Below are 26,179 nucleotides of genomic sequence, written 5' to 3' on the forward strand. Positions count from 1 at the left end.
TGGGGAAGGGTTTCAGTGTGTGGGGAATGTGTTTCAGTGTGTGGGGAAGGTGTTTCAGTGTGTGGGGATGTGTTTCAGTGTGTGGGGAAGGATTTCAGTGTGTGGGGAAGGTGTTTCAGTGTGCAGGGAATGGGTTTCAGTGTGTGGGGAAGGTGTTTCAGTGTGTGTGGGGATGGGTTTCAGTGTGTTGGGAAGGTGTTTCAATGTGTGGGGAAGGTGTTTCAGTGTGTGGGGAAGGGGTTTCAGTGTGTGAGGAAGGGGTTTCAATGTTTGGGGAACGTTTTTCAGTGTGTGTGGAAGGTGTTTCAGTGTGTGGGGAAGTTGTTTCAGTGTGTGGGGAAGGGGTTTCAGTGTGTGGGGATGGGTTTCATTGTATGGGGAAGGTGTTTCAGTGTATGGGGAAGGGTTTCAGTGTGTGGGGAAGGTGTTTCAATGTGTGGGGAAGGTGTTTCAGTGTGTGGGGAAGGGGTTTCAGTGTGTGAGGAAGGGGTTTCAGTGTTTGGGGAACGTTTTTCAGTGTGTGTGGAAGGTGTTTCAGTGTGTGGGGAAGTTGTTTCAGTGTGTGGGGAATGTGTTTCAGTGTGTGCGGAATGGGTGTCAGTGTGTGGGGAATGTGTTTCAGTGTGTGGTGAAGGTGTTTCAGTGTGTGGGGAAGGTGTTTCAGTATGTGGGGAAGGGGTTTCAGTGTGTGGGGAAGGTGTTTCAGTGTGTGGGGAAGGATTTCAGTGTGTGGGGAAGGGGTTTCAGTGTGCGGGGAAGGTGGTTCAGTGTATGGGGAAAGGGTTTCTGTGTGCGGGGAAGGTGTTTCATTGTGTGGGGAAGAGGTTTCAGTGTGTGTGGAAGAGGTTTCACTGTGTGGGGATGGGTTTCAGTGCGTGTGGAATAAGTTTAAGCGTGTGGGGAAGAGTTTTCAGTGTGTGGGGAAGAGGTTTCAGTGTGTGTAGAAGAGGTTTCGGTGCGTGTGGAAGGAGTTTCAGTGTGTGGGGAAGAGGTTTCAGTATGTGTGGAAGAGGTTTCATTGCGTGGGGAAGGGGTTTCAGTGTGTGGGGAAGAGGTTTCAGTGTGTGGGGAAGGGTTTCAGTCTTTGGGGAAGAGCTTTCAGTGTGTGGGGAAGAGGTTCCAGTGTGTGGGGATGGGTTTCAGAGTGTGGGGAAGGGTTTCAGTGATTGCGGAAGGGGTTTCAGTGTGTGGGGAAGGGGTTTCAGTGTGTGGGGAAGGGGTTTCAGTGTGTGGGGAAGAGATTTCTGTGTGTGGGGAAGAGATTTCTGTGTGTGGGAATGGGTTTCAGTGTGTGGTTAAGGGGTTTCAGTCTGTGGGGAAGGGGTTTCAGTGTGTGGGGAAGGGGTTTCAGTGTGTGGGGAAGAGATTTCTGTGTGTGGGGAAGAGATTTCTGTGTGTGGGAATGGGTTTCAGTGTGTGGTTAAGGGGTTTCAGTCTGTGGGGAAGGGGTTTCAGTGTGTGGGGAAGAGGTTTCAGTGTTTGGGGAAGGGGTTTCAGTGTGTGGGGAAGTGGTTTCAGTCGTGGTGAAGAGGTTTCAGTGTGTGGGGAAGAGGTTGCAGAGTGTGGGGAAGGGGTTTCAGTATGTGGGGAAGTGTTTTCAGTGTGTGGGGAAAATGTTTCAGTGTGTGGAGAAGGGGTTTCAGTGTGTGGTGATGCGTTTCATTGTGTGGGGAATGGTTTCAGCGTGAGGGGATGGTTTTCAGTGTATGGGGAAGGTGTTTCAGTGTGTGGGGAAGTGTTTCAGTGCGTGGATTAGGGGTTTCAGTGTGTGGGGATGGTGTTTCAGTGTGTGGGGAAGGTGTTTCAGTGTGTGGGGAAGGCTTTCAGTGTGTGGGGATGTGTTTCAGTGTGTGGGGAAGGGTTTCAGTTTGTGGGGAAGGGTTTCAGTGTGTGGGGAAGGTGTTTCAGTGTGTGGGTATGGGTTTCAGTGTGTGGGGAAGGGTTTCAGTGTGTGGGGAAGGGGTTTCAGTCTGTAGGGAATGGGTTTCAGTATGTTGCGAAGGTGTTTCAGTGTGTGTGGGGATGGCTTTCAGTGAGTGGGGAAGGTGTTTCAGTGTGTGGAGAAGGGGTTTCAGTGTGTGGTGATGCGTTTCATTGTCTGGGGAATGGTTTCAGTGTGAGGGGATGGTTTTCAGTGTATGGGGAAGGTGTTTCAGTGTGTGGGGAAGGTGTTTCAGTGTGTGGGGAAGGCTTTCAGTGTGTGGGGATGTGTTTCAGTGTGTGGGGAAGGGTTTCAGTGTATGGGGAAGGGTTTCAGTGTGTGGGGAAGGTGTTTCAGTGTGTGGGTATGGGTTTCAGTGTGTGGGGAAGGTGTTTCAGTTTGTGGGTATGGGTTTCAGTGAGTGGGGAAGGGTTTCAGTGTGTGGGGAAGTGTTTCAGTGTGTGGGGAAGGGGTTTCAGTCTGTAGGGAATGGGTTTCAGTGTGTGGCGAAGGTGTTTCAGTGTGTGTGGGGATGGGTTTCAGTGAGTGGGGAAGGTGTTTCAGTGTGTGCGGAAGGGGTTTCAGTGTGTGGGGAAAGGGTTTCAGTGTGCGGGGAAGGTGGTTCAGTGTATGGGGAATGGGTTTCTGTGTGTGGGGAAGGTGTTTCAATATATGGGGAAGGTGTTTCAGTGTGTGGAGAAGGGGTTTCAGTGTGTGAGGAAGGGGTTTCAGTGTTTGGGGAACGTTTTTAAGAGTGTGGGGAAGGTGCTTCAATGTGTGGGGAAGGTGTTTCAGTGTGTGGAGAAGGGGTTTCAGTGTGTGAGGAAGGGGTTTCAGTGTTTGGGGAAGGGGTTTCATTGTGTGGGGAAGGTGTTTCAGTGTGTGGGGAACGGTTTCAGTGTGTGTGGGGAAGGGTTTCAGTGTGTGGGGAAGGGGTTTCAGTGTGTGGGGAAGGTGTCCCAGTGTGTGGGGATGTGTTTCAGTGTGTGGGCAAGTGGTTTCAGTGTGTGGGGAAGGGGATTCAGTGTGTGGGGAAGGTGTTTCAGTGTTTGGGGAAGGGTTTCAGTGTGTGGGGAATGTGTTTCAGTGTGTGGGGAAGGTGTTTCAGTGTGTGGGGATGTGTTTCAGTGTGTGGGGAAGGGTTTCAGTGTGTGGGGAAGGTGTTTCAGTGTGTAGGGAATGGGTTTCAGTGTGTGGGGAAGGTGTTTCAGTGTGTGTGGGGATGGGTTTCAGTGTGTGGGGAAGGTGTTTCAATGTGTGGGGAAGGTGTTCCAGTGTGTGGGGAAGGGGTTTCAGTGTGTGAGGAAGGGGTTTCAATGTTTGGGGAACGTTTTTCAGTGTGTGTGGAAGGTGTTTCAGTGTGTGGGGAAGTTGTTTCAGTGTGTGGGGAAGGGGTTTCAGTGTGTGGGGATGGGTTTCAGTGTGTGGGGAAGGTGTTTCAGTGTTTGGGGAAGGGTTTCAGTGTGTGGGGAAGGTGTTTCAATGTGTGGGGAAGGTGTTTCAGTGTGTGGGGAAGGGGTTTCAGTGTGTGAGGAAGGTGTTTCAGTGTTTGGGGAACGTTTATCAGTGTGTGTGGAAGGTGTTTCAGTGTGTGGGGATGTTGTTTCAGTGTGTGGGGAATGTGTTTCAGTGTGTGGCGAAGTTGTTTCAGTATGTGGGGATGTGTTTCAGTGTGTGGGGAAGGGTTTCAGTGTGTGGGGAAGGGGTTTCAGTGTGTAGGGAATGGGTTTCAGTGTGTGGGGAAGGTGCTTCAGTGTGTGTGGGGATGGGTTTCAGTGTGTGGGGAAGGTGTTTCAATGTATGGGGAAGGTGTTTCAGTGTGTGGAGAAGGGGTTTCAGTGTGTGAGGAAGGGGTTTCAGTGTTTGGGGAACGTTTTTCAGAGTGTGGGGAATGTGCTTCAGTGTGTGTGGGGATGGGTTTCAGTGTATGGGGAAGGTGTTTCAATGTGTGGGGAAGGTGTTTCAGTGTGTGGTGACGGGGTTTCAGTGTGTGAGGAAGGGGTTTCAGTGTTTGGGGAACGTTTTTCAGAGTGTGGGGAGTGGGTTTCGGTGTGCGGGGAAGGGGTTTCATTGTGTGGGGACGGTGTTTCAGTGTGTGTGGGGATGGGTTTCAGTGTGTGTGGGGATGGGTTTCAGTGTGTGGGGAAGGTGTTTCAGTGTGTGGGATGTTGTTTCAGTGTGTGTGGGGATGGCTTTCAGTGTGTGGGGAAGGTGTTTCAGAGTTTGCGGAAGGGGTTTCAGTGTGTGGGATGTGGGTTTCAGAGTGTGGGGAAGGTGTTTCAGTGTGTGGGGAACGGTTTCAGTGTGTATGGGGAAGGGTTTCAGTGTGTGGGGAAGGGGTTTCAGTGTGTGGGGAAGGTGTCCCAGTGTGTGGGGATGTGTTTCAGTGTGTGGGGAAGGTGTTTCAGTGTGTGGGGAAGGTGTTTCAGTGTGTGGGGATTGGGTTTCAGTGTGTGGGGAAGGTGCTTCAGTCTGTGGGGATGTGTTTCAGTGTGTTGGGAAGGTGTTTCAGTGTGTGGGCAAGTGGTTTCAGTGTGTGGGGAAGGGGATTCAGTGTGTGGGGAAGGTGTTTCATTGTTTGGGGAAGGGTTTCAGTGTGTGGGGAATGTGTTTCAGTGTGTGGGGAAGGTGTTTCAGTGTGTGGGGATGTGTTTCAGTGTGTGGGGAAGGGTTTCAGTGTGTGGGGAAGGTGTTTCAGTGTGTAGGGAATGGGTTTCACTGTGTGGGGAAGGTGTTTCAGTGTGTGTGGGGATGGGTTTCAGTGTGTGGGGAAGGTGTTTCAATGTGTGGGGAAGGTGTTTCAGTGTGTGGGGAAGGGGTTTCAGTGTGTGAGGAAGGGGTTTCAATGTTTGGGGAACGTTTTTCAGTGTGTGTGGAAGGGGTTTCAGTGTGTGGGGAAGTTGTTTCAGTGTGTGGGGAAGGGGTTTCAGTGTGTGGGGATGGGTTTCAGTGTGTGGGGAAGGTGTTTCAGTGTTTGGGGAAGGGTTTCAGTGTGTGGGGAAGGTGTTTCTATGTGTGGGGAAGGTGTTTCAGTGTGTGGGGAAGGGGTTTCAGTGTGTGAGGAAGGGGTTTCAGTGTTTGGGGAACGTTTTTCAGTGTGTGTGGAAGGTGTTTCAGTGTGTGGGGATGTTGTTTCAGTGTGTGGGGAATGTGTTTCAGTGTGTGCGGAATGGGTGTCAGTGTGTGGGGAATGTGTTTCAGTGTGTGGTGAAGGTGTTTCAGTGTGTGGGGAAGGTGTTTCAGTATGTGGGGAAGGGGTTTCAGTGTGTGGGGAAGGTGTTTCAGTGTGTGGGGAAGGATTTCAGTGTGTGGGGAAGGGGTTTCAGTGTCGGGGGAAGGTGGTTCAGTGTATGGGGAATGGGTTTCTGTGTGCGGGGAAGGTGTTTCATTGTGTGGGGAAGAGGTTTCAGTGTGTGTGGAAGAGGTTTCACTGTGTGGGGATGGGTTTCAGTGCGTGTGGAATAAGTTTAAGCGTGTGGGGAAGAGTTTTCAGTGTGTGGGGAAGAGGTTTCAGTGTGTGTAGAAGAGGTTTCGGTGCGTGTGGAAGGAGTTTCAGTGTGTGGGGAAGAGGTTTCAGTGTGTGGGGAAGGGTTTCAGTCTTTGGGGAAGAGCTTTCAGTGTGTGGGGAAGAGGTTCCAGTGTGTGGGGATGGGTTTCAGAGTGTGGGGAAGGGTTTCAGTGATTGCGGAACGGGTTTCAGTGTGTGGGGAAGAGGTTTCAGTGTGTGGGGAAAATGTTTCAGTGTTTGGGGATGTGTTTCAGTGTGTGGGGAAGGGGTTTCAGTGTGTGGGGAAGGGGTTTCAGTGTGTGGGGAAGAGATTTCTGTGTGTGGGGATGGGTTTCAGTGTGTGGTTAAGGGGATTCAGTCTGTGGGGAAGGGGTTTCAGTGTGTGGGGAAGAGGTTTCAGTGTTTGGGGAAGGGATTTCAGTGTGTGGGGAAGTGGTTTCAGTAGTGGTGAAGAGGTTTCAGTGTGTGGGGAAGAGGTTTCAGAGTGTGGGGAAGGGGTTTCAGTATGTGGAGAAGTGGTTTCAGTGTGTGGGAAAAAGGTTTCAGTTTGTGGAGAAGGGGTTTCAGTGTGTGGGGAAGATGTTTCAGTGTGTGGTGATGCCTTTCATTGTGTGGGGAATGGTTTCAGTGTGACGGGATGGTTTTCAGTGAATGGAGAGGGTGCTTCAGTGTGTGGGGCAGTGTTTCAGTGCGTGGATTAGGGGTTTCAGTGTGTGGGGAAGGTGTTTCAGTGTGTGGGGAAGGTGTTTCAGTGTGTGGGGAAGTCTTTCAGTGTGTGGGGATGTGTTTCAGTGTGTGGGGAAGGGTTTCAGTGTGTGGGGAAGGGTTTCAGTGTGTGGGGAAGGTGTTTCAGTGTGTGGGTATGGGTTTCAGTGTGTGGGGAAGGTGTTTCAGTTTATGGGTATGGGTTTCAGTGAGTGGGGAAGGGTTTCAGTGTGTGGGGAAGTGTTTCAGTGTGTGGGGAAGGGGTTTCAGTCTGTAGGGAATGGGTTTCAGTGTGTTGCGAAGGTGTTTCAGTGTGTGTGGGGATGGGTTTCAGTGAGTGGGGAAGGTGTTTCAGTGTGTGCGGAAGGGGTTTCAGTGTGTGGGGAAGGGGTTTCAGTGTGCGGGGAAGGTGGTTCAGTGTATGGGGAATGGGTTTCTGTGTGCGGGGAAGGGGTTTCATTGTGTGGGGACGGTGTTTCATTGTGTGTGGGGATGGGTTTCAGTGTGTGGGGAAGGTGTTTCAGTGTGTGGGGAAGTTGTTTTAGTGTGTGTGGGGAAGTTGTTTTAGTGTGTGGGGAAGGTGTTTCAGAGTGTGCGGAAGGGGTTTCAATGTGTGGGAAGTTGCTTTCAGAGTGTGGGGAAGGTGTTTCAGTGTGTGGGGAAGGGTTTCAGTGTGTGTGGGGAAGGGTTTCAGTGCGTGGGGAAGGGGTTTCAGTGTGTGGGGAAGGTGTCCCAGTGTGTGGGGATGTGTTTCAGTGTGTGGGGAAGGTGTTTCAGTGTGTGGGGAAGGGGTTTCAGTGTGTGGGGAAGGTGCTTCATTGTGTGGGGATGTCTTTCAGTGTGTTGGGAAGGAGTTTCAGTGTGTGGGGAAGGGGATTCAGTGTGTGGGGAAGGTGCTTCAGTGTTTGGGGAAGGGATTCAGTGTGTGGGGAATGTGTTTCAGTGTGTGGCGAAGGTGTTTCAGTATGTGGGGATGTGTTTCAGTGTGTGGGGAAGTGTTTCAGCGTGTGGGGAAGGTGTTTCAGTGTGTCGGGAATGGGTTTCAGTGTGTGGGGAAGGTGCTTCAGTGTGTCTGGGGATGGGTTTCAGTGTGTGGGGAAGGTGTTTCAATGTATGGGGAAGGTGTTTCAGTGTGTGGAGAAGGGGTTTCAGTGTGTGAGGAAGGGGTTTCAGTGTTTGGGGAACGTTTTTCAGAGTGTGGGGAAGGTGCTTCAGTGTGTGTGGGGATGGGTTTCAGTGTATGGGGAAGGTGTTTCAATGTGTGGGGAAGGTGTTTCAGTGTGTGGAGAAGGGGTTTCAGTGTGTGAGGAAGGGGTTTCAGTGTTTGGGGAACGTTTTTCAGAGTGTGGGGAATGGGTTTCTGTGTGCGGGGAAGGGGATTCAATGTGTGGGGACGGTGTTTCAGTGTGTGTGGGGATGGGTTTCAGTGTGTGTGGGGATGGGTTTCAGTGTGTGGGGAAGGTGTTTCAGTGTGTGGGAAGTTGTTTCTGTGTGTGTGGGGATGGCTTTCAGTGTGTGGGGAAGGTGTTTCAGAGTTTGCGGAAGGGGTTTCAGTGTGTGGGATGTGGGTTTCAGAGTGTGGGGAAGGTGTTTCAGTGTGTGGGGAACGGTTTCAGTGTGTGTGGGGAAGGGTTTCAGTGTGTGGGGAAGGGGTTTCAGTGTGTGGGGAAGGTGTCCCAGTGTGTGGGGATGTGTTTCAGTGTGTGGGGAAGGTGTTTCAGTGTGTGGGGAAGGTGTTTCAGTGTGTGGGGAAGGGGTTTCAGTGTGTGGGGATGGTGCTTCAGTGTTTGGGGATGTGTTTCAGTGTGTTGGGAAGTTGTTTCAGTGTGTGGGCAAGTGGTTTCAGTGTGTGGGGAAGGGGATTCAGTGTGTGGGGAAGGTGTTTCAGTGTTTGGGGAAGGGTTTCAGTGTGTGGGGAATGTGTTTCAGTGTGTGGGGAAGGTGTTTCAGTGTGTGGGGATGTGTTTCAGTGTGTGGGGAAGGATTTCAGTGTGTGGGGAAGGTGTTTCAGTGTGTAGGGAATGGGTTTCAGTGTGTGGGGAAGGTGTTTCAGTGTGTGTGGGGATGGGTTTCAGTGTGTTGGGAAGGTGTTTCAATGTGTGGGGAATGTGTTTCAGTGTGTGGGGAAGGGGTTTCAGTGTGTGAGGAAGGGGTTTCAATGTTTGGGGAACGTTTTTCAGTGTGTGTGGAAGGTGTTTCAGTGTGTGGGGAAGTTGTTTCAGTGTGTGGGGAAGGGGTTTCAGTGTGTGGGGATGGGTTTCATTGTATGGGGAAGGTGTTTCAGTGTATGGGGAAGGGTTTCAGTGTGTGGGGAAGGTGTTTCAATGTGTGGGGAAGGTGTTTCAGTGTGTAGGGAAGGGGTTTCAGTGTGTGAGGAAGGGGTTTCAGTGTTTGGGGAACGTTGTTCAGTGTGTGGGGAAGTTGTTTCAGTGTGTGGGGAATGTGTTTCAGTGTGTGCGGAATGGGTGTCAGTGTGTGGGGAATGTGTTTCAGTGTGTGGTGAAGGTGTTTCAGTGTGTGGGGAAGGTGTTTCAGTATGTGGGGAAGGATTTCAGTGTGTGAGGAAGGGGTTTCAGTGTGCGGGGAAGGTGGTTCAGTGTATGGGGAAAGGGTTTCTGTGTGCGGGGAAGGTGTTCCATTGTGTGGGGAAGAAGTTTCAGTGTGTGTGGAAGAGGTTTCACTGTGTGGGGATGGGTTTCAGTGCGTGTGGAATAAGTTTAAGCGTGTGGGGAAGAGTTTTCAGTGTGTGGGGAAGAGGTTTCAGTGTGTGTAGAAGAGGTTTCGGTGCGTGTGGAAGGAGTTTCAGTGTGTGGGGAAGAGTTTTCAGTATGTGTGGAAGAGGTTTCATTGCGTGGGGAAGGGGTTTCAGTGTGTGGGGAAGAGGTTTTAGTGTGTGGGGAAGGGTTTCAGTCTTTGGGGAAGAGCTTTCAGTGTGTGGGGAAGAGGTTCCAGTGTGTGGGGATGGGTTTCAGAGTGTGGGGAAGGGTTTCAGTGATTGCGGAAGGGGTTTCAGTGTGTGGGGAAGAGGTTTCAGTGTGTGGGGAAAATGTTTCAGTGTTTGGGGATGTGTTTCAGTGAGTGGGGAAGGGGTTTCAGTGTGTGGGGAAGAGATTTATGTGTGTGGGAATGGGTTTCAGTGTGTGGTTAAGGGGTTTCAGTCTGTGGGGAAGGGGTTTCAGTGTGTGGGGAAGAGGTTTCAGTGTTTGGGGAAGGGGTTTCAGTGTGTGGGGAAGTGGTTTCAGTCGTGGTGAAGAGGTTTCAGTGTGTGGGGAAGAGGTTGCAGAGTGTGGGGAAGGGGTTTCAGTATGTGGGGAAGTGTTTTCAGTGTGTGGGGAAAATGTTTCAGTGTGTGGAGAAGGGGTTTCAGTGTGTGGTGATGCGTTTCATTGTGTGGGGAATGGGTTCAGTGTGAGGGGATGGTTTTCAGTGTATGGGGAAGGTGTTTCAGTGTGTGGGGAAGTGTTTCAGTGCGTGGATTAGGGGTTTCAGTGTGTGGGGATGGTGTTTCAGTGTGTGGGGAAGGTGTTTCAGTGTGTGGGGAAGGCGTTTCAGTGTGTGGGGATGTGTTTCAGTGTGTGGGGAAGGGTTTCAGTTTGTGGGGAAGGGTTTCAGTGTGTGGGGAAGGTGTTTCAGTGTGTGGGTATGGGTTTCAGTGTGTGGGGAAGAGGTTTCAGTGTGTGGGGAAGGGTTTCAGTCTTTGGGGAAGAGCTTTCAGTGTGTGGGGAAGAGGTTCCAGTGTGTGGGGATGGGTTTCAGAGTGTGGGGAAGGGTTTCAGTGATTGCGGAAGGGGTTTCAGTGTGTGGGGAAGAGGTTTCAGTGTGTGGGGAAAATGTTTCAGTGTTTGGGGATGTGTTTCAGTGAGTGGGGAAGGGGTTTCAGTGTGTGGGGAAGAGATTTATGTGTGTGGGAATGGGTTTCAGTGTGTGGTTAAGGGGTTTCAGTCTGTGGGGAAGGGGTTTCAGTGTGTGGGGAAGGGGTTTCAGTGTGTGGGGAAGAGGTTTCAGTGTTTGGGGAAGGGGTTTCAGTGTGTGGGGAAGTGGTTTCAGTCGTGGTGAAGAGGTTTCAGTGTGTGGGGAAGAGGTTGCAGAGTGTGGGGAAGGGGTTTCAGTATGTGGGGAAGTGTTTTCAGTGTGTGGGGAAAATGTTTCAGTGTGTGGAGAAGGGGTTTCAGTGTGTGGTGATGCGTTTCATTGTGTGGGGAATGGTTTCAGTGTGAGGGGATGGTTTTCAGTGTATGGGGAAGGTGTTTCAGTGTGTGGGGAAGTGTTTCAGTGCGTGGATTAGGGGTTTCAGTGTGTGGGGATGGTGTTTCAGTGTGTGGGGAAGGTGTTTCAGTGTGTGGGGAAGGCTTTCAGTGTGTGGGGATGTGTTTCAGTGTGTGGGGAAGGGTTTCAGTTTGTGGGGAAGGGTTTCAGTGTGTGGGGAAGGTGTTTCAGTGTGTGGGTATGGGTTTCAGTGTGTGGGGAAGGGTTTCAGTGTGTGGGGAAGGGGTTTCAGTCTGTAGGGAATGGGTTTCAGTATGTTGCGAAGGTGTTTCAGTGTGTGTGGGGATGGGTTTCAGTGAGTGGGGAAGGTGTTTCAGTGTGTGGAGAAGGGGTTTCAGTGTGTGGTGATGCGTTTCATTGTCTGGGGAATGGTTTCAGTGTGAGGGGATGGTTTTCAGTGTATGGGGAAGGTGTTTCAGTGTGTGGGGAAGGTGTTTCAGTGTGTGGGGAAGGCTTTCAGTGTGTGGGGATGTGTTTCAGTGTGTGGGGAAGGGTTTCTGTGTGTGGGGAAGGGTTTCAGTGTGTGGGGAAGGTGTTTCAGTGTGTGGGTATGGGTTTCAGTGTGTGGGGAAGGTGTTTCAGTTTGTGGGTATGGGTTTCAGTGAGTGGGGAAGGGGTTCAGTGTGTGGGGAAGTGTTTCAGTGTGTGGGGAAGGGGTTTCAGTCTGTAGGGAATGGGTTTCAGTGTGTGGCGAAGGTGTTTCAGTGTGTGTGGGGATGGGTTTCAGTGAGTGGGGAAGGTGTTTCAGTGTGTGCGGAAGGGGTTTCAGTGTGTGGGGAAGGGGTTTCAGTGTGCGGGGAAGGTGGTTCAGTGTATGGGGAATGGGTTTCTGTGTGCGGGGAAGGGGTTTCATTGTGTGGGGACGGTGTTTCATTGTGTGTGGGGATGGGTTTCAGTGTGTGGGGAAGGTGTTTCAGTGTGTGGGGAAGTTGTTTTAGTGAGTGTGGGGAAGTTGTATTAGTATGTGGGGAAGGTGTTTCAGAGTGTGCGGAAGGCGTTTCAGTGTGTGGGAAGTTGCTTTCAGAGTGTGGGGAAGGTGTTTCAGTGTGTGGGGAAGGGTTTCAGTGTGTGTGGGGAAGGGTTTCAGTGCGTGGGGAAGGGGTTTCAGTGTGTGGGGAAGGTGTCCCAGTGTGTGGGGATGTGTTTCAGTGTGTGGGGAAGGTGTTTCAGTGTGTGGGGAAGGGGTTTCAGTGTGTGGGGATGTCTTTCAGTGTGTTGGGAAGGAGTTTCAGTGTGTGGGGAAGGGGATTCAGTGTGTGGGGAAGGTGTTTCAGTGTTTGGGGAAGGGTTTCAGTGTGTGGGGAATGTGTTTCAGTGTGTGGCGAAGGTGTTTCAGTATGTGGGGATGTGTTTCAGTGTGTGGGGAAGGGTTTCAGTGTGTGGGGAAGGTGTTTCAGTGTGTAGGGAATGGGTTTCAGTGTGTGGGGAAGGTGCTTCAGTGTGTGTGGGGATGGGTTTCAGTGTGTGGGGAAGGTGTTTCAATGTATGGGGAAGGTGTTTCAGTGTGTGGAGAAGGGGTTTCAGTGTGTGAGGAAGGGGTTTCAGTGTTTGGGGAACGTTTTTCAGAGTGTGGGGAAGGTGCTTCAGTGTGTGTGGGGATGGGTTTCAGTGAATGGGGAAGGTGTTTCAATGTGTGGGGAAGGTGTTTCCGTGTGTGGAGAAGGGGTTTCAGTGTGTGAGGAAGGGATTTCAGTGTTTGTGGAACGTTTTTCAGAGTGTGGGGAATGGGTTTCTGTGTGCGGGGAAGGGGTTTCATTGTGTGAGGACGGTGTTTCAGTGTGTGTGGGGATGGGTTTCAGTGTGTGTGGGGATGGGTTTCAGTGTGTGGGGAAGGTGTTTCAGTGTGTGGGAAGTTGTTTCAGTGTGTGTGGGGATGGCTTTCAGTGTGTGGGGAAGGTGTTTCAGAGTTTGCGGAAGGGGTTTCAGTGTGTGGGAAGTGGGTTTCAGAGTGTGGTGAAGGTGTTTCAGTGTGTGGGGAACGGTTTCAGTGTGTGTGGGGAAGGGTTTCAGTGTGTGGGGAAGGGGTTTCAGTGTGTGGGGAAGGTGTCCCAGTGTGTGGGGATGTGTTTCAGTGTGTGGAGAAGGTGTTTCAGTGTGTGGGGAAGGTGTTTCAGTGTGTGGGGAAGGGGTTTCAGTGTGTGGGGAAGGTGCTTCAGTGTGTGGGGATGTGTTTCAGTGTGTTGGGAAGGTGTTTCAGTGTGTGGGCAAGTGGTTTCAGTGTGTGGGGAAGGGGATTCAGTGTGTGGGGAAGGTGTATCAGTGTTTGGGGAAGGGTTTCAGTGTGTGGGGAATGTGTTTCAGTGTGTGGGGAAGGTGTTTCAGTGTGTGGGGATGTGTTTCAGTTTGTGGGGAAGGGTTTCAGTGTGTGGGGAAGGTGTTTCAGTGTGTAGGGAATGGGTTTCAGTGTGTGGGGAAGGTGTTTCAGTGTGCGTGGGGATGGGTTTCAGTGTGTGGGGAAGGTGTTTCAATGTGTGGGGAAGGTGTTTCAGTGTGTGGGGAAGGGGTTTCAGTGTGTGGGGAAGGTGTTTCAATGTGTGTGGAAGGTGTTTCAGTGTGTGGGGAAGTTGTTTCAGTGTGTGGGGTAGGGGTTTCAGTGTGTGGGGATGGGTTTCTGTGTGTGGGGAAGGTGTTTCAGTGTTTGGGGAAGGGTGTCAGTGTGTGGGGAAGGTGTTTCAATGTGTGGGGAAGGTGTTTCAGTGTGTGGGGAAGGGGTTTCAGTGTGTGAGGAAGGGGTTTCAGTGTTTGGGGAACGTTTTTCAGTGTGTGTGGAAGGTGTTTCAGTGTGTGGGGATGTTGTTTCAGTGTGTGGGGAATGTGTTTCAGTGTGTGGCGAAGGTGTTTCAGTATGTGGGGATGTGTTTCAGTGTGTGGGGAAGGGTTTCAGTGTGTGGGGAAGGTGTTTCAGTGTGTAGGGAATGGGTTTCAGTGTGTGGGGAAGGTGCTTTAGTGTGTGTGGGGATGGGTTTCAGTGTGTGGGGAAGGTGTTTCAATGTATGGGGAAGGTGTTTCAGTGTGTGGAGAAGGGGTTTCAGTGTGTGAGGAAGGGGGTTCAGTGTTTGGGGAACGTTTTTCAGAGTGTGGGGAAGGTGCTTCAGTGTGTGTGGGGATGGGTTTCAGTGTATGGGGAAGGTGTTTCAATGTGTGGGGAAGGTGTTTCAGTGTGTGGAGAAGGGGTTTCAGTGTGTGAGGAAGGGGTTTCAGTGTTTGGGGAACGTTTTTCAGAGTGTGGGGAATGGGTTTCTGTGTGCGGGGAAGGGGTTTCATTGTGTGGGGACGGTGTTTCAGTGTGTGTGGGGATGGGTTTCAGTGTGTGTGGGGATGGGTTTCAGTGTGTGGGGAAGGTGTTTCAGTGTGTGGGAAGTTGTTTCAGTGTGTGTGGGGATGGCTTTCAGTGTGTGGGGAAGGAGTTTCAGAGTGTGGGGAAGGTGTTTCAGTGTGTGGGAAAGGTGTTTCAGTGTGTGCGGAAGGGGTTTCAGTGTGTGCGGAAGGGGTTTCAGTATGTGGTGAAGGTGTTTCAGTGTGTGTGGAAGGGGTTTCAGTGTGTGGGGAAGGGGATACTGTGTGTAGGGATGTGTTTCAGTGTGTGGGGAAGGTGTTTCATTGTGTGCAGATGGGGTTACAGTGTGTGGGGAAGGTGATTCAGTCTGTGGGGAAGGGGTTTCAGTGTGTGGGGAAGGGGTTTCAGTGTGTGGGGAAGGGGTTTCAGTGTGTGGGGATGGTGTTTCAGAGTGTGGGGATGTGTTTCAGTGTGTGGCGAAGGGGTTTCAGTGTGTGGGGAAGGGGTTTCAGTGTGTGGGGAACGTGTTTCAGTGTGCGGCGAAGTGTTTCAGTGTGTGGTGCAGGGTTTCAGTGTGTGGGAAAGGTGTTTCAGTGTGTGCGGAAGGGGTTACAGTGTGTTGGCAAGGTGTTTCAGTGTATGGGGAAGGTGTTTCAGTGTATGGGGAAGGTGTCTCAGAATGTGGGGAAGGGGTTTCAGTGTGTGTGTGGAAGGTGTTTCTGTGTGTGGGGAAGTATTTTCAGTGTGTGGGGAAGGTGTTTCAGTCAGTGGGGAAGGGGTTTCAGTGTGTGGGGAAGGTTTTCAGTATGTGGGGAAGGGGTTTCAGTGTGTGGGGAAGGGTTTCAGTGTGTGGGGAAGGTGTTTCAGTGTGTGCGGAAGGGGTTTCAGTGTGTGGAAAAGGTGTTTCTGTGTGTGGGGAAGTATTTTCAGTGTGTGGGGAAGCTGTTTCAGTGTGTGGGGAAGGGGTTTCAGTGTGTGGAGAAGGTGTTTCAGTGTGTGTGGGGAAAGGGTTTCAGTGTGTGGGGAAGCTGTTTCAGTGTGTGGGGAAGGGGTTTCAATGTGTGGGAAAGAGATCCATTGTGTGGGGTAGTTGTTTCAGTGTGTGGGGAAGGTGTTTCAGTGTGTGTGGGGAAGGGGTTTCAGTGTGTGGGGGAGGTGTATCAGTGTGTGGAGATGTTTTTCAGTGTTTGGGGATGTGTTTCAGTGTGTGGGGAAGGGTTTCAGTGTGTGGTGAATGTGTTTCAGTGTGTGGGGATGTGTTTCAGTGTGAGGGGGTTGGTTTCAGTGTGTGGGGAAGGGGTTTCATTGTGTGGGGACGGTGTTTCATTGTGTGTGGGGATGGGTTTCAGTGTGTGTGGAAGGTGTTTCAGTGTGTGGGGAAGTTGTTTTAGTGAGTGTGGGGAAGTTGTTTTAGTATGTGGGGAAGGTGTTTCAGAGAGTGCGGAAGGCGTTTCAGTGTGTGGGAAGTTGCTTTCAGAGTGTGGGGAAGGTGTTTCAGTGTGTGGGGAAGGGTTTCAGTGTGTGTGGGGAAGGGTTTCAGTGCGTGGGGAAGGGGTTTCAGTGTGTGGGGAAGGTGTCCCAGTGTGTGGGGATGTGTTTCAGTGTGTGGGGAAGGTGTTTCAGTGTGTGGGGAAGGGGTTTCAGTGTGTGGGGAAAGTGCTTCAGTGTGTGGGGATGTCTTTCAGTGTGTTGGGAAGGAGTTTCAGTGTGTGGGGAAGGGGATTCAGTGTGTGGGGAAGGTCTTTCAGTGTTTGGGGAAGGGTTTCAGTGTGTGGGGAATGTGTTTCAGTTTGTGGCGAAGGTGTTTCAGTATGTGGGGATGTGTTTCAGTGTGTGGGGAAGGGTTTCAGTGTGTGGGGAAGGTGTTTCAGTGTGTAGGGAATGGGTTTCAGTGTGTGGGGAAGGTGTTTCAATGTATGGGGAAGGTGTTGCAGTGTGTGGAGAAGGGGTTTCAGTGTGTGAGGAAGGGGTTTCAGTGTTTGGGGAACGTTTTTCAGAGTGTGGGGAAGGTGCTTCAGTGTGTGTGGGGATGGGTTTCAGTGTATGGGGAAGGTGTTTCAATGTGTGGGGAAGGTGTTTCAGTGTGTGGAGAAGGGGTTTCAGTGTGTGAGGAAGGGATTTCAGTGTTTGGGGAACGTTTTTCAGAGTGTGGGGAATGGGTTTCTGTGTGCGGGAAAGGGGTTTCATTGTGTGGGGACGGTGTTTCAGTGTGTGTGGGGATGGGTTTCAGTGTGTGTGGGGATGGGTTTCAGTGTGTGGGGAAGGTGTTTCAGTGTGTGGGAAGTTGTTTCAGTGTGTGTGGGGATGGCTTTCAGTGTGTGGGGAAGGTGTTTCAGAGTTTGCGGAAGGGGTTTCAGTGTGTGGGAAGTGGGTTTCAGAGTGTGGGGAAGGTGTTTCAGTGTGTGGGGAACGGTTTCAGTGTGTGTGGGGAAGGGTTTCAGTGTGTGGGGAAGGGGTTTCAGTGTGTGGGGAAGGTGTCCCAGTGTGTGGGGATGTGTTTCAGTGTGTGGGGAAGGTGTTTCAGTGTGTGGGGAAGGTGTTTCAGTGTGTGGGGAAGGGGTTTCAGTGTGTGGGGAAGGTGCTTCAGTGTGTGGGGATGTGTTTCAGTGTGTTGGGAAGGTGTTTCAGTGTGTGGGCAAGTGGTTTCAGTGTGTGGGGAAGGGGATTCAGTGTGTGGGGAAGGTGTTTCAGTGTTTGGGGAAGGGTTTCAGTGTGTGGGGAATGTGTTTCAGTGTGTGGGGAAGGTGTTTCAGTGTGTGGGGATGTGTTTCAGTGTGTGGGGAAGGGTTTCAGTGTGTGGGGAAGGTGTTTCAGTGTGTAGGGAATGGGTTTCAGTGTGTGGGGAAGGTGTTTCAGTGTGTGTGGGGATGGGTTTCAGTGTGTGGGGAAGGTGTTTCAATGTGTGGGGAAGGTGTTTCAGTGTGTGGGGAAGGGGTTTCAGTGTGTGAGGAAGGGGTTTCAATGTTTGGGGAACGTTTTTCAGTGTGTGTGGAAGGTGTTTCAGTGTGTGGGGAAGTTGTTTCAGTGTGTGGGGTAGGGGTTTCAGTGTGTTGGGATGGGTTTCAGTGTGTGGGGAAGGTGTTTCAGTGTTTGGGGAAGGGTTTCAGTGTGTGGGGAAGGTGTTTCAATGTGTGGGGAAGGTGTTTCAGTGTGTGGGGAAGGGGTTTCAGTGTGTGAGGAAGGGGTTTCAATGTTTGGGGAACGTTTTTCAGTGTGTGTGGAAGGTGTTTCAGTGTGTGGGGAAGTTGTTTCAGTGTGTGGGGTAGGGGTTTCAGTGTGTTGGGATGGGTTTCAGTGTGTGGGGAAGGTGTTTCAGTGTTTGGGGAAGGGTTTCAGTGTGTGGGGAAGGTGTTTCATTGTGTGGGGAATGTGTTTCAGTGTGTGGGGAAGGGGTTTCAGTGTGTGAGGAAGGGGTTTCAGTGTTTGGGGAACGTTTTTCAGTGTGTGTGGAAGGTGTTTCAGTGTGTGGTGAATGTGTTTCAGTGTGTGGGGATGTGTTTCAGTGTGTGGGGTTTGGTTTCAGTGTGTGGGGAAGGTGTTTCAGTGTGTGCGGAAGGGCATTCAGTGTGTGGGGAAGGTGTTTCAGTGTGTGGGGAAGTGTTTCAGTGTGTGGGGAAGGGGTTTCAGTGTGTGGGGAAGGGGTTTCCGTGTGTGTGGATGGGTTTCAGATTGTGCGGAAGGGGTTTCAGTGTGTGGGGAATTTGTTTCAGAGTGTGGGGAAGGTGTTTCAGTGTGTGGGCATGGGTTTCAGTGTGTGGGGATGGGCTTCAGTGAGTGCGGAAGGTGTTACAGTGTGTGGGAAAGGTGTTTCAGTGTGTGGGGAAGCTGTTGCAGTGTGTGGGGAAGGTGTTTCAGTGTGTGGGGAAGGTGTTTCAGTGCGTGGGGATGTGCTTCAGTGTGTGGGGATGTGTTTCAGTGTGTGGGGAAGGGCTTCAGTGTGTGGGGAAGGAGTTTCAGTGTGTGGGGATGGGTTTCAGTGTGTGGGGATGTGTTTCAGTGTGTGCGGAAGGGGTTACAGTGTTTGGGGAAGGTGTTTCAGAATATGGGGATGTGTTTCAGTGTGTGGGGAAGGGGTTTCAGTGTGTGGGGAAGGGGTTTCAGTGTGTGGGGATGGGTTGCAGTGTGTGGGGATGTGTTTCAGTGTGTGGGGAAGGTGTTTCACTGTGTGGGGAAGGGGTTTCACTGTGTGGGGAAGGGGTTTCAGAGTGTCGGGATGGGTTTCAGTGTGTGGGGAAGTGGTTTCAGTGTGTGGGGAAGTGGTTTCAGTGTGTGCGGAAGGGGTTTCAGAGTGTGGGGAAGGGGTTCAGTGTGGGGGGAATGTCTTCAGTGTGTGGGGAAGGGGTTTCAGTGTGTGGGGAAGGGTTTTCAGTGTGTGTGAGGAAGGTGTTTCAGTGTGTGGGGAAGTTTTTTCAGTGTGTGGGGAAGGTGTTTCAGTCAGTGGGGAAGGGGTTTCAGTGTGTGGGGAAGGGTTTCAGTGTGTGGGGAATGGGTTTCAGTGAGTGGGGAAGGGTTTCAGTGTGTGGGGAAGGTGTTTCAGTGTGTGCAGAAGGGGTTTCAGTGTGTGCGGAAGGGGTTTCAGTGTGCGGAAAAGGTGTTTCAGTGTGTGGGGAAGGTGTCTCAGTGTGTGCGGAAGGTGTTTCAGTGTGTGGGGAAGGGGTTTCAGTGTGTGGGGAAGCTGTTTCAGTGTGTGGGGAAGGGGTTTCAGTGTGTGGGGAAGTGATCCTCTGTGTGGGGAAGGGGTTTCAGTGTGTGGAAAAGCGGTTTCAGTGAGTGGGGATGGTATTTCAGTGTGTGGGGTAGTTGTTTCAGTGTGTGGGGAAGGTGTTTCAGATGTGTGTGGGGAAGGGGTTTCAGTGTGTGGGGGAGGTGTGTCACTGTGTGGAGATGTTTTTCAGTGTGTGGGGATGTGTTTCAGTGTGTGGGGAAGGGTTTCAGTGTGTGGTGAATGTGTTTCAGTGTGTGGGGATGGGTTTCACTGTGTGGGGATGGGTTTCAGTGTGTGGGGATGGGTTTCAGTGTGTGTGGAAGGGCTTTCAGTGTGTGGGGAAGGTGTTTCAGTGTGTGGGGAAGTGTTTCAGTGTGTGGGGAAGGGGTTTCAGTGTGTGGGGATGTGTTTCAGTGTGTGTGGATGGGTTTCAGTTTGTGCAGATGGGTTTCAATGTGTGCGGAAGGGGTTTCAGTGTGTGGGGAAGTTAATTCAGAGTGTGGGGAAAGTGTTTCACTGTGTGGGCATGGGTTTAAGTGTGTGTGGATGGGCTTCAGTGTGTGCGGAAGGTGTTACAGTGTGTGGGAAAGGTGTTTCAGTGTGTGGGGAAGCTGTTGCAGTGTGTGGGGAAGGGGTTTCAGTGTGTGGGGAAGGGGTTTCAGTGCGGCGGGATGTGCTTCAGTGTGTGGGGATGTGTTTCAGTGTGTGGGGAAGGGCTTCAGTGTGTGGGGAAGGAGTTTCAGTGTGTGGGGATGTGTTTCAGTGTGTGGGGATGGGTTTCAGTGTGTGCAGAAGGGGTTACAGTGTGTGGGGAAGGTGTTTCAGAGTGTGGGGAAGGTGTTTCAGAGTGTGGGGATGTGTTTCAGTGTGTGGGGAAGGGGTTTCAGTGTGTGGGGAAGGGGATTCAGTATGTGGGGATGGGTTGCAGTGTGTGGGGATGTGTTTCAGTGTGTGGGGAAGGTGTTTCACTGTGTGGGGAAGGGGTTTCAGATTGTGGGGAAGGGGTTCAGTGTGGGTGGAAGGTCTTCAGTGTGTGGGGAAGGGGTTTCAGTGTGTGCGGAAGATGTTTCAGTGTGTGCGGAAGGAGTTTCAGAGTGTGGGGAAGGTGTTTCAGTGTGTGGGAAAGGTGTTTCAGTGTGTGCGGAAGGGGTTTCAGTGTGTGCGGAAGGGGTTTCAGTGTGTGGGGAAGGGGTTTCAGAATGTGGTGAAGGTGTTTCTGTGTGTAGGGATGTGTTTCAGTGTGTGGGGAAGGTGTTTCATTGTGTGCAGAAGGGGTTACAGTGTGTGGGGAAGGTGATTCAGTCTGTGGGGAAGGGGTTTCAGTGTGTGGGGAAGGGGTTTCAGTGTGTGGGGAAGGGGTTTCAGTGTGTGGGGATGGTGTTTCAGAGTGTGGGGATGTGTTTCAGTGTGCGGCGAAGTGTTTCAGTGTGTGGTGCAGGGTTTCAGTGTGTGGGAAAGGTGTTTCAGTGTGTGCGGAAGGGGTTACAGTGTGTTGGCAAGGTGTTTCAGTGTATGGGGAAGGTGTTTCAGTGTATGGGGAAGGTGTCTCAGAATGTGGGGAAGGGGTTTCAGTGTGTGTGAGGAAGGTGTTTCAGTGTGTGGGGAAGTATTTTCAGTGTGTGGGGAAGGTGTTTCAGTCAGTGGGGAAGGGGTTTCAGTGTGTGGGGAAGGTTTTCAGTGTGTGGGGAAGGGGTTCCAGTGTGTGGGGAAGGGTTTCAGTGTGTGGGGAAGCTGTTTCAGTGTGTGGGGAAGGGGTTTCAGTGTGTGGAGAAGGTGTTTCAGTGTGTGTGGGGAAGGGGTTTCAGTGTGTGGGGAAGCTGTTTCAGTGTGTGGGGAGGGGGTTTCAATGTGTGGGGAAGAGATCCAGTGTGTGGGGTAGTTGTTTCAGTGTGTGGGGAAGGTGTTTCAGTGTGTGTGGGGAAGGGGTTTCAGTGTGTGGGGGAGGTGTATCAGTGTGTGGAGATGTTTTTCAGTGTTTGGGGATGTGTTTCAGTGTGTGGGGAAGGGTTTCAGTGTGTGGTGAATGTGTTTCAGTGTGTGGGGATGTGTTTCAGTGTGTGGGGGTGGGTTTCAGTGTGTGGGGAAGGTGTTTCAGTGTGTGCGGAAGGGCATTCAGTGTGTGGGGAAGGTGTTTCAGTGTGTGGGGAAGTGTTTCAGTGTGTGGGGAAGGGGTTTCAGTGTGTGGGGAAGGGGTTTCAGTGTGTGTGGTTGGGTATCAGATTGTGCAGATGGCTTTCATTGTGTACGGAAGGGGTTTCAGTGTGTGGGGAACTTGTTTCAGAGTGTGGGGAAGGTGTTTCAGTGTGTGGGCATGGGTTTCAGTGTGTGGGGATGGGCTTCAGTGTGTGCGGAAGGTGTTACAGTGTGTGGGAAAGGTGTTTCAGTGTGTGGGGAAGCTGTTGCAGTGTGTGGGGAAGGGGTTTCAGTGTGTCGGGAAGGTGTTTCAGTGCGTGGGGATGTGCTTCAGTGTGTGGGGATGGGTTTCAGTGTGTGGGGATGGGTTTCAGTGTGTGCGGAAGGGGTTACAGTGTGTGGGGAAGGTGTTTCAGAATATGGGGACGTGTTTCAGTGTGTGGGGAAGGGGTTTCAGTGTGTGGGGAAGGGGTTTCAGTGTGTGGGGATGGGTTGCAGTGTGTGGGGATGTGTTTCAGTGTGTGGGGAAGGTGTTTCACTGTGTGGGGAAGGGGTTCCACTGTGTGGGGAAGGGGTTTCAGAGTGTCGGGATGGGTTTCAGTGTGTGGGGAAGTGGTTTCAGTGTGTGGGGAAGTGGTTTCAGTGTGTGGGGAAGTGGTTTCAGTGTGTGCGGAAGGGGTTTCAGAGTGTGGGGAAGGGGTTCAGTGTGGGGGGAATGTCTTCAGTGTGTGGGGAAGGGGTTTCAGTGTGTGGGGATGTGTTTCAGTGTGTGGGGAAGGTGTTTCAGTGTGTGCAGAAGATGTTTCAGTGTGTGCAGAAGGGGTTTCAGAGTGTGGGGAAGGTGTTTCAGTTTGTGGGAAAGGTGTTTCAGTGTGTGCAGAAGGGGTTTCAGTGTGTGCGGAAGGGGTTTCAGTGTGTGGGGAAGGGGTTTCTGTGTGTAGGGATGTGTTTCAGTGTGTGGGGAAGGGATTCAAGGTATGCGGAAGGTGTTTCAGTGTGTGGGGAAGATTTTCAGTGTGTGGGGATATGTTTCAGTGTGTGGGGAAGGTGTTTCACTGTGTGGGGAAGGGGTTTCAGATTGTGGGGAAGGGGTTCAGTGTGGGTGGAAGGTCTTCAGTGTGTGGGGAAGGGGTTTCAGTGTGTGCGGAAGATGTTTCAGTGTGTGCGGAAGGAGTTTCAGAGTGTGGGGAAGGTGTTTCAGTGTGTGGGAAAGGTGTTTCAGTGTGTGCGGAAGGGGTTTCAGTGTGTGCGGAAGGGGTTTCAGTGTGTGGGGAAGGGGTTTCAGAATGTGGTGAAGGTGTTTCTGTGTGTAGGGATGTGTTTCAGTGTGTGGGGAAGGTGTTTCATTGTGTGCAGAAGGGGTTACAGTGTGTGGGGAAGGTGATTCAGTCTGTGGGGAAGGGGTTTCAGTGTGTGGGGAAGGGGTTTCAGTGTGTGGGGAAGGGGTTGCAGTGTGTGGGGATGGTGTTTCAGAGTGTGGGGATGTGTTTCAGTGTGCGGCGAAGTGTTTCAGTGTGTGGTGCAGGGTTTCAGTGTGTGGGAAAGGTGTTTCAGTGTGTGCGGAAGGGGTTACAGTGTGTTGGCAAGGTGTTTCAGTGTATGGGGAAGGTGTTTCAGTGTATGGGGAAGGTGTCTCAGAATGTGGGGAAGGGGTTTCAGTGTGTGTGAGGAAGGTGTTTCAGTGTGTGGGGAAGTATTTTCAGTGTGTGGGGAAGGTGTTTCAGTCAGTGGGGAAGGGGTTTCAGTGTGTGGGGAAGGTTTTCAGTGTGTGGGGAAGGGGTTCCAGTGTGTGGGGAAGGGTTTCAGTGTGTGGGGAAGCTGTTTCAGTGTGTGGGGAAGGGGTTTCAGTGTGTGGAGAAGGTGTTTCAGTGTGTGTGGGGAAGGGGTTTCAGTGTGTGGGGAAGCTGTTTCAGTGTGTGGGGAGGGGGTTTCAATGTGTGGGGAAGAGATCCAGTGTGTGGGGTAGTTGTTTCAGTGTGTGGGGAAGGTGTTTCAGTGTGTGTGGGGAAGGGGTTTCAGTGTGTGGGGGAGGTGTATCAGTGTGTGGAGATGTTTTTCAGTGTTTGGGGATGTGTTTCAGTGTGTGGGGAAGGGTTTCAGTGTGTGGTGAATGTGTTTCAGTGTGTGGGGATGTGTTTCAGTGTGTGGGGGTGGGTTTCAGTGTGTGGGGAAGGTGTTTCAGTGTGTGCGGAAGGGCATTCAGTGTGTGGGGAAGGTGTTTCAGTGTGTGGGGAAGTGTTTCAGTGTGTGGGGAAGGGGTTTCAGTGTGTGGGGAAGGGGTTTCAGTGTGTGTGGTTGGGTATCAGATTGTGCAGATGGCTTTCATTGTGTACGGAAGGGGTTTCAGTGTGTGGGGAACTTGTTTCAGAGTGTGGGGAAGGTGTTTCAGTGTGTGGGCATGGGTTTCAGTGTGTGGGGATGGGCTTCAGTGTGTGCGGAAGGTGTTACAGTGTGTGGGAAAGGTGTTTCAGTGTGTGGGGAAGCTGTTGCAGTGTGTGGGGAAGGGGTTTCAGTGTGTCGGGAAGGTGTTTCAGTGCGTGGGGATGTGCTTCAGTGTGTGGGGATGGGTTTCAGTGTGTGGGGATGGGTTTCAGTGTGTGCGGAAGGGGTTACAGTGTGTGGGGAAGGTGTTTCAGAATATGGGGACGTGTTTCAGTGTGTGGGGAAGGGGTTTCAGTGTGTGGGGAAGGGGTTTCAGTGTGTGGGGATGGGTTGCAGTGTGTGGGGATGTGTTTCAGTGTGTGGGGAAGGTGTTTCACTGTGTGGGGAAGGGGTTCCACTGTGTGGGGAAGGGGTTTCAGAGTGTCGGGATGGGTTTCAGTGTGTGGGGAAGTGGTTTCAGTGTGTGGGGAAGTGGTTTCAGTGTGTGGGGAAGTGGTTTCAGTGTGTGCGGAAGGGGTTTCAGAGTGTGGGGAAGGGGTTCAGTGTGGGGGGAATGTCTTCAGTGTGTGGGGAAGGGGTTTCAGTGTGTGGGGATGTGTTTCAGTGTGTGGGGAAGGTGTTTCAGTGTGTGCAGAAGATGTTTCAGTGTGTGCAGAAGGGGTTTCAGAGTGTGGGGAAGGTGTTTCAGTTTGTGGGAAAGGTGTTTCAGTGTGTGCAGAAGGGGTTTCAGTGTGTGCGGAAGGGGTTTCAGTGTGTGGGGAAGGGGTTTCTGTGTGTAGGGATGTGTTTCAGTGTGTGGGGAAGGGATTCAAGGTATGCGGAAGGTGTTTCAGTGTGTGGGGAAGATTTTCAGTGTGTGGGGATATGTTTCAGTGTGTGGGGAAGGGGTTTCAGTGTGTGGGGATGTGTTTCAGTGTGTGGGGAAGGGGTTTCAGTGTGTGGGGATGTGTTTCAGTGTGTGGGCAAGGTGCTTCAGTGTGTTGGGAAGGGTTTCACTGTGTGCGGAAGGGGTTTTAGTGTGTGGGGAAGTGGTTTCAGTGTGTGGGGAAGATGTTTCAGTGTGTGCGGAAGGGGTTTCAGTGTGTGGGAAAAGGGTTTCAGTGTGTGGGGAAGGGGTTTCAGTCTGTGCGGAAGGTGTTTCAGTGTGTGGGGAAGGGGTTTCTGTGTGTGGGGAAGGTGTGTCATTGTGTGCGGAAGGGGTTTCAGTATGTGGGGAAGGGGATTCAGTGTGTGGGGAAGGTGTTTCATTGTGTAGGGAAGGGGTTTCAGTGTGTGCGGAAGGGGTTTCAGAGTGTGGGGAAGGGGTTTCAGTATGTGGGGAATTGTTTAACTGTGTGCGGAAGGGGTTTCAGTGTGTGGGGAAGGTGTTTCAGTGTGTGGGGAAGGGGTTTCAGTGTGTGGTGAAGGGGTTTCAGTGTGTGGGGAAGGGTTTTAGTGTGTGGGGAAGGGGTTTCAGTTTGTAGGGAAGGGGTTTCAGTTTGTGGGGAAGGGGTTTCAGTGTTTGGGGAAGTGTTTCTGTGTGTGGGGAAGGGTTACATTGCGTGGGGACGGGGTTTCAGTGTGTGGGGATGGGTTTCAGTGTGTGCGGAAAGGGTTACAGTGTGTGGGGAAGGTGTTTCAGAGTGTGGGGATGTGTTTCATTGTGTGGGGAAGGGGTTTCAGTGTGTGGGGAAGGGGTTTCTGTGTGTGGGGTAGGGTTTCAGTGTGTGGGGATTGGTTTCAGTGTGTGGGAAGTGGTTTCAGGGTGTGGGGAAGGGGTTTCAGTGTGTGGGGAAGGGGTTTCAGTGTGTGGAGAAGGTGTTTCAGTGTGTGTGGGGAAGGGGTTTCAGTGTGTGGGGAAGCTGTTTCAGTGTGTGGGGAAGGGGTTTCAGTGTGTGGGGAAGAGATCCAGTGTGTGGGGTAGTTGTTTCAGTGTGTGGGCAAGGTGTTTCAGTGTGTGTGGGGAAGGGGTTTCAGTGTGTGGGGGAGGTGTATCAGTGTATGGAGATGTTTTTCAGTGTGTGGGGATGTGTTTCAGTGTGTGGGGAAGGGTTTCAGTGTGTGGTGAATGTGTTTCAGTGTGTGGGGATGGGTTTCAGTGTGTGGGGATGGGTTTCAGTGTGTGGGGAAGGTGTTTCAGTGTGTGCGGAAGGGCTTTCAGTGTGTGGGGAAGGTGTTTCAGTGTGTGGGGAAGGTGTTTCAGTGTGTGGGGAAGTGTTTCAGTGTGCAGGGAAGGGGTTTCAGTGTGTGGGGAAGGGGTTTCAGTGTGTGTGGATGGGTTTCAGTTTGTGCGGATGGGTTTCATTGTCTGCGGAAGGGGTTTCAGTGTGTGGGAAAGTTGTTTCAGAGTGTGGGGAAGGTGTTTCAGTGTGTGGGCATGGGTTTCAGTGTGTGGGGATGGGCTTCAGTGTGTGCGGAAGGTGTTACAGTGTGTGGGAAAGGTGTTTCAGTGTGTGGGGAAGCTGTTGCAGTGTGTGGGGAAGGAGATTCAGTGTGTGGGGAAGGTGTTTCAGTGCGTGGGGATGTGCTTCATTGTATGGGGATGTGTTTCAGTGTGTGGGGAAGGGCTTCAGTGTGTGGGGAATGAGTTTCAGTGTGTGGGGATGGGTTTCAGTGTGTGGGGATGGGTGTGCGGAAGGGGTTACAGTGTGTGGGGAAGATGTTTCAGAATATGGGATGTGTTTCAGTGTGTGGGGAAGGGGTTTCAGTGTGTGGGGAAGGTGTTTCAGTGTGTGGGGATGGGTTGCAGTGTGTGGGGATGTATTTCAGTGTGTGGGGAAGGTGTTTCACTGTGTGGGGAAGGGGTTTCACTGTGTGGGGAAGGGGTTTCAGAGTGTCGGGATGGGTTTCAGTGTGTGGGGAAGGGGTTTTAGAGTGTGGGGAAGGGGTTCAGTGTGGGGGGAATGTCTTCAGTGTGTGGGGAAGGGGTTTCAGTGTGTGGGGAAGGTGTTTCAGTGTGTGCAGAAGATGTTTCAGTGTGTGCGGAAGGGGTTTCAGAGTGTGGGGAAGGTGTTTCAGTTTGTGGGAAAGGTGTTTCAGTGTGTGCGGAAGGGATTTCAGTATGTGCGGAAGGGGTTTCAGTGTGTGGGGAAGGGGTTTCAGTTTGTGGTGAAGGTGTTTCAGTGTGTGCGGAAGGGGTTTCAGTGTGTGCGGAAGGGGTTTCAGTGTTTGGGGAAGGGGTTTCTGTGTGTAGGGATGTGTTTCAGTGTGTGGGGAAGGTGTTTCAGTGTGTGGGGAAGGGATTCAAGGTATGCGGAAGGTGTTTCAGTGTGTGGGGAATATTTCCAGTGTGTGGGGATGTGT

Source organism: Heterodontus francisci, chromosome 35 (genome assembly GCF_036365525.1).
Source record: "Heterodontus francisci isolate sHetFra1 chromosome 35, sHetFra1.hap1, whole genome shotgun sequence".
Taxonomy (NCBI): Eukaryota; Metazoa; Chordata; class Chondrichthyes; order Heterodontiformes; family Heterodontidae; genus Heterodontus; species Heterodontus francisci.